Source organism: Cyphomyrmex costatus, unplaced genomic scaffold (genome assembly GCF_001594065.2).
Source record: "Cyphomyrmex costatus isolate MS0001 unplaced genomic scaffold, Ccosl1.0 scaffold70, whole genome shotgun sequence".
Classification (NCBI taxonomy): Eukaryota; Metazoa; Arthropoda; class Insecta; order Hymenoptera; family Formicidae; genus Cyphomyrmex; species Cyphomyrmex costatus.
Genome location: NW_017280267.1, coordinates 356,539 through 363,689, shown reverse-complemented (window position 1 = coordinate 363,689; position 7,151 = coordinate 356,539). Strand labels below are relative to the sequence as shown.

Sequence of the window (7,151 nt, the reverse complement as noted above, 5' to 3'; positions counted from 1 at the left end):
TTGTCGACGATAGTGTATTACGTTACGTTATACACAACGTAATATCGATTTTTCAAGTGCGACGACAACGGCGACATCATACCAGCGATTTTCGATGCACAAATACGCTTCTCGTCGTACTAAGACTCGTGAACCGCATTTTATCATCTAGTTATCGTCCGATTTACGCAAATCCGAAAGTAATTTAGGAAAATGGATTCTTGATGACCGCGAGCCTGCTAATTAGGAATCCATGTCGTAAGTTACATCGTGTCGCTACCTGTTGCGCATTATACTTCCTGTAGGACGACCATATCGATTATAATACTTTTTTCTCGTATGATCATGCCATTTATAAATAGCTTATCAATCTATTTTGCAGATATTTTATCATTTAATTCCTCTTTCGTTAAAATAATCAAATACAATTTCGTTACATTGATAAATCCTTGAATATCTTGAAAATTAATGGTATAATTAATTTATATTTAAAATATTTTACAATCGATATTATGAATTCTACATTACTTAATTTTATTATCATATTTGAATATATTTGGATAAATTTTAATAAACAATAATTATTTTTGTCGAGAACAATATTTTAATTAATGATTCAATTGATCAATATTGTATCAATAAAATTCAGATAATAATTATGTACATTTCTAAGAATAAATACGTAATGATAATTTGATTTAATTGATACAATATACAACTAGCAAATATACATAGAATATTACATTATTTATTTATCGTTGAATTGCCCTTTTATGAAATAATATTTTTTTTATAATTCTATTCATAAAAGAAACGAGATGTTTTGAAGATTGAAAATAGTTTTGTTACACAATATTAATAAATAAGTTTAGAAAAACGTATAAAAAATAAGAAAAAAGTATACTCGATAGAAGTATTCCGCGCGATATAAATATTTCTTCGTATCCTTTCACATCATTTTACTGTTGTATGTTACATAAAGTGAAGTTCAATTCAATTATACTTCTGTTGTATCATTGCCTAACGCAGAATGTCGTCCTCGTGTATCCTTTAATATGTAGTCCATACAAGCTGCTGTGACACAAGTGGAGACACAAGTGTACGACACGTCGGCAAAATTAATTCTACTTCGTAGACGGATACTAAGTGCCTACCTGTTGCACCGCCTGATAGGACGATCGCGTTTTGAACAGATCAGGAGTGTGGACGAAAGACGTTGGCACTTGGCAAATGAAAAATTTTACGCGCCTACTTGTAACAGGCAGATAGGATTGACTCTTCGCAACTTGTTGCTCGCAATCCTCGGGATTCTCAGCCATTCTGTGACATCAGTAATTTCACAACGAACAGGACTCGTCTTGTTACTATAAAAATATTTCGCAGTCTTAACTTCTTACATGGACAGTTTTAGAACGCGTGTTGGAGAAACTTTTACGTCTTACTTTCTATGTTTTATTCAAGTTAAATTGTTTTCTTTTGCGATATCTGTATGAGAAAAATATTAGAATTTTTATCTGGTATAGATTTTATAGATTTGTAGTTATCTCTACTTCCGTTTATTCTATTCTAGAAATATCTCTTGTTCGCGTCTTTGAACATATGGTGGTTATTGGTATATTTTTACTAGGGATAGCATCAACTTTTTGAATCCAAGCTAGTGTCCTTTTGTTTGATTACACTCCGTACAGCTGAAAATAATGTGTTTGTCTATTCACTGCTGATAGTTATACATCAGTAGGTAGCTTTCAAATACGCGTCAAGGAACGTCGGTGCGAAACTTCAAGATGACTTACTCTGACTTACGTGACAGAGACGCATACTAGCGCACCTGTTGCACGTTAATTCAAGATAAGGGAAAAGAGAAAGGGAGGAGGGGGGGAGGGAAAAAAGATCGCATTGTGTCTCGGTCGAACGTTTAAACAATTTCCTTAGACTTGCGTCTTTGCGCTACCTGTTGCACCGTAGCATCAGCAAATTTAAGTTTTCCGTCAATCTTCATAGTCTTCTTATACTTTGTTTATCGAACTCAACAAATAGCCTTGTAGACTACAGAAATTACCCGGCAACTATTGTTGGCGTTGGCAAGTTAGATTAATAGCGAGTGATATATAATATATTGATTGATTATTATTTACGTAGCAATAATAATTGTTGCAATATAAAATTTAACAATTTTGTATCACATGTTACATCAATTTTAATTAAACGAATAATTTAATATTAGGCTCAAATTAATTTTGTAATATCTTATTTCTTATATTCAAATTAATTTATGTATATATTACATTCGTATAGCATATTGTTTTAAGTAAGTCATGTAATATCTTATTTGATTTTTATATTTGGGGATTGTTTAGAAGCGCTTGAAAATACTGTAAAAAGATTTCAAGTATTTTTAATAGATTTGTAATTTTTATTATTTTATTAGTTCTTTAATTATTAAACTTATGAGCATTTTTATTAATGTGAACTATTTACAGAACGGACAAAAATTACAGACATGACAAATTCGCGAATTTACGGATCGATCGCGATTGGGATTGATATGCCTAATAATTATATTCTGAAATTTTTATCGATCGCGAAGTAATTAATGATATAGTGTTTCATTATCCTAAGTATTTATTATCGCGAGTATTCCACTCTCTTTGAGAACACCACTGCAATCTCGGTGAGTTTAGAAAAATGCATGTATACATATTAGATTTAATCCTATTAGTATTCGCGGGTCTTCCTTCAACTGTGTTATGAAAAATTGTAACAATAATGTTCACAACATTACATAATTTTAAGTTACTTAATCTTATTTTTCGGATTTTAGTTTCTAAAAAATGAAAAAAAATTAATTTTAAGTAAAAATATATTAATTTAAGATATATTAGATTTGGAATACCAGTTATTGAAATTTTATGGAGCGAATACCGATTGGAATGAAGATTTTTTATGTAGAATTAGAAATAAGAGAGCAAAGAATTTTATCATATATAATTTATTATTTTCTTTAAACACACATAATTTTGTAGATTATTTTCTATTCTAGATTTTATTCTATTTCCTCAGGAAATAGTATATTAAGATACATATAGTATGTTAAGATTTATAGAACTTTTTCTAAAAAAAAAATGTGATAAATTACTTTACCGCTAGGAGGAAGTAAGTTAGATTTATAAAGCTAAAAGTGTGTGAAATCTAAAAGCTAAAAATCATCAAAGCGAGCATGGAACATGAACCGTAATGCCATGACCGAAAGTAACCAAAATGGAACGTGACCTCGTGTGATTTTCACGAATCGCATTACAGGTGACCTCTTTTGTATAATGTATGTCATACGTTACCGTTGAAATGCGGCAGTACGATGATCTAGCCTGAAGCTGAAAGCTTTAAGCGTGGCAAGAATAAAAATCGTAAAACGTGAGAGAATAAGGATATTTACGTGTGCGAGATATTCTTCCGTGCGTATTGTAGAATTCTTACGTATCTTGATGTCCGCGAAAGAAAGTGAAACAAATGTCTTTCAACTATGTTTGATATACAGGAATGCCGCAATGAAATAAGGTATACAAAGTGTATGTTTCATTAACTACGTTTTGTGAATATTTTGAACTGCTTTTAAAAGTTTCAAACAAAGTCTATGAATTTTTCTGAGAGTTTAATCCTGGAATGTGTGCTGTAGGTACTCATATTTTTCCTACATTAATATTACTTTAGATGAAAGTTTACTCATATAGTTAAGAATTTTTTTTACACTTGTTACACTGTAAAGTGTACAATTTAAACTTTATGTTTACTTTATGGATTGCAAAGTATTAGAATAATTAAACTAATACTATTTTAATGTATAAAAAAAGAATATTAAACAATTTTATTAAATGTTACTTTAAGCTGTTAAAATTTTAATAATAAAAACTGTAGTAATAATCAAACTTAAAACATAAACAATATATATCATATTTAGAAAATATTTGTAAAATATTTATAAATATTTATAAGATTTATTTTAAATATTTTTCAATATTTTTGTGATTTTAGATTGTACAGATTATAAACACATTTATTATAAATATTATGAAATATTTATTGTAAATGTTATAATAAATGCTATGAAAAAAAAAACTTAATGAGACATTATAATTTAGGTAAAAAATACTTATTAGAAATATTTATTTATATTTATCATAAATATTACATAAAGTATTTATATAACAATTCAAAAAATGAATAGTAATAACATTTATTATAAATATTCTGTGTTGTCTGGGAAAGCATACACTTGGCGTATATTTTTTCTTTTTTTAAAAAGGTTTTTTTAGGGATTTTACTAGCCTATACTAAGTTAGTCCCTCACTTTTTGAATTCACTTATTTTGAGAATTGTGCTGAATTGTGCTAGGTTTGTGCTACATTGTGCTCGAAACAATTCTCAAAATAAGTGAATTCAAAAAGTGGGGGGCTACCTTAGTATAGGTATTTTACTACTTTTTACAAATTTACTTTTTAGATGATTTTTTTGTAAAGCTAAATTTCTAAGTAATTGTTGCTTTCATTTCTTTACATCTCGATTTGTATATATGTATATATTTTTTACTATCTCAGTTCAATGTTATATAATAATGAATATTAGTATATTATATAATAATGAAATTAATAGTGTTGGTAAATCAATGAAAGACACAATTCTGCATTCTCGCTTATTTTTGTAATTGGTTTTTGAAAAGAGCTAGAAACTCATAGATATCGCAAACTAAACGACGATAAAGCCTTTAATTGCGGGAATCATGATTGTCAGGGCCATTTCGTATATGGCGTATACCAAAGGAGCGATTATTAACCACGCCTTACGCTGGCTTGGTCGTTTGACGGAGCTTCATCGGGGAAATTCATTATACGATTAGATAATTAAGTTAATTGACGAAGAGTAATGGAAGGCGGGCGTCTTACTAGTCGTAAATTTTGCGCTGAAACCACATTACCTCTTAGAGAATTATTACCCTCGCAAATGTTCGCTGTTTCATTTACATTCAGCGGAGCAACTTTATTTTTCTGATAATTCATTAATAAGAGGAGTCTACTTCTAAGAGAAAAACCTACTCTTTTTACAATCATTGAACACGTATTTATGGTATATACATATATACGTTGAAATTAGTAATAGATGATATTTAAACGCATCGTTCTAAACAATATGATAAAAAATTGAAAATTTTTTTATACACTCCTTTTTTTATACATATGTATAGCTGTCACATTTATAGTTGCTGTATCTGTCTTTTCCATTGAGTGCGATGAAATAAACATACATGTATGTACATGAATAAAATACAACGAGAAATTATACAATTTGTAAGCTGTGCAATAAACGTTCCGTTGTGTACCTCCAAATTAGAAAATGTACCAAAAGTAAAGATAAAATCGCGATTAGACTTGGCAGTCACGTTTTTCCGATGAACTCGGACACAGCTTGCAGAATCGCGCGTGATTTCGATTCAGATCGCGCGTACGACTGGATTATACATTTATCTCGAATTAGGCAATTGGGAATTGGTTTATCTGTACTTTGGGGCATTTTTTTTTAATCACTGTCGATCTGTCCGAGGCTCGCGCAAAACGATGGCATGCGATTTTCCCAACTGCGGTGTCCTAATAACGACGTTATAGTGTGCAATGTGCACACGGTGTAACCGGATCGCGCGGATGACAATAGTGTCAGGTTAATTCCACTCGGCGGCGACGAAACTCCGCTGGGTTTCTCCTTTTTTTTTTTTATTTCATTCATTCCAACCGAATTGCAATCGGCTCGATTACGAGCGCATTCAGATGCCGGTGCGATGTTCGCCGTGAGAATAACCCCGTCTCTCTTTCTCTCCTTCCTCCATTCTCCCTTATACGTCTATTTTCATTTATATCCGCGCGCGGAAATCACATCGCTCGATAAAACTTTACGCTCGAGATGCGTCGGCACGAGAGTAAATCACATACGATTAATTTATCAGGCATCACGGCCATCAGCTTCATCAGCTATCTCCGCGCTCTGATATTCGTAGATAGGAAACGACATATTGTCAATATCAAATTGTAAGTATTTAATCTTTCATCTGCAATCATATTTTTATTCTCTTCATCTGTAATCTTTTTTTGTTTAGCCCAAATTTTTTTACTGTTCTAGACTTTCAGAAAATTTAGGGTTACTTTTTAATATCTTTATTCCATTACCAAGTAATTTTTTATTGTAAATGTTAAAACCTTTATTTAATAAAAATAGAAATTTGAGTAGAGACAATAAGAGTTTTAAAAAATTATTTTCTGTTCTAACTATTTGTCTATCGTCTGCAAGTATAATAGCAATAAATCTCAGGTTACTAATAGCTCTTAAACACTCATTACGAATATTTAAATTGATAACATAGGAATATAATATATAAGCAAGATCTTAAAAATTTAATGAAAATTCTTGAAAAATAAATTAAAATAAAAATATTTTTCGGTAAAGCAATTGCATTTGATAGAATACGCTTGTAAAATATACCAAAAATTCTTTTGTTTCGGAATAGAATAACATTATATTTATTTCAATTCGACCGCTGTCGTATAGCTTGTTTCGTTATTTGATTAGATATAATTCAATTTCAAATATATAGTTATTTATCGATTACCGGAATACAAGAGGCAGTATATATCTTATGATATGTATACATCTTATAAATCAATTTTTATCGATATTGCAAATGTTGTGTTTTGAAAAAATATTTACCTATGCACTTTAATGTGCAAGAATTTCCTTTATGTATTTTCTTACTTTGACATCGCAATCTATAAAATAGCTACAGTGAGTAGGCAGAATCTTCATGAATCAGACTAATTTTTAAACACTCCAATATCGTTTATCCAATATACAATACAATTATCCAATATATTTAAGAGAAATGCAAATAATATTATTATATATATATTTTTCGTTTACGTGAATATTATTAATGCGAATACGTAATGTTTTCTTAATTCTGTTCAATAGTCAAGTTAATCTAAAATTTAAAAAATTAATTTTTTTACTAAAATTTTATTTAAAACCATTTTTCTTTGATATTTAACTTCGTCTGTTAATATGAGATCTTTTTTCTGTGAAAAAAAATTTTATTTTTTAAGGTTTTTAGTCATATTGACCAAAATGATACATAT

At 29.7% G+C, this 7,151-nt stretch overlaps 1 long non-coding RNA gene across 1 annotated transcript in view; it reads left to right on the top strand.

The window, feature by feature from the left end:
• The first annotated feature begins 2,471 nt into the window (after window positions 1-2,471).
• LOC108780503 (uncharacterized) overlaps window positions 2,472-7,151 on the top strand; it is a 133,382-nt gene continuing 128,702 nt past the window's right edge. The window contains exon 1 of the long non-coding RNA XR_001940902.1: window positions 2,472-2,650. This is a non-coding gene — a long non-coding RNA (uncharacterized LOC108780503). The remainder of the gene's footprint in view (window positions 2,651-7,151) is intronic.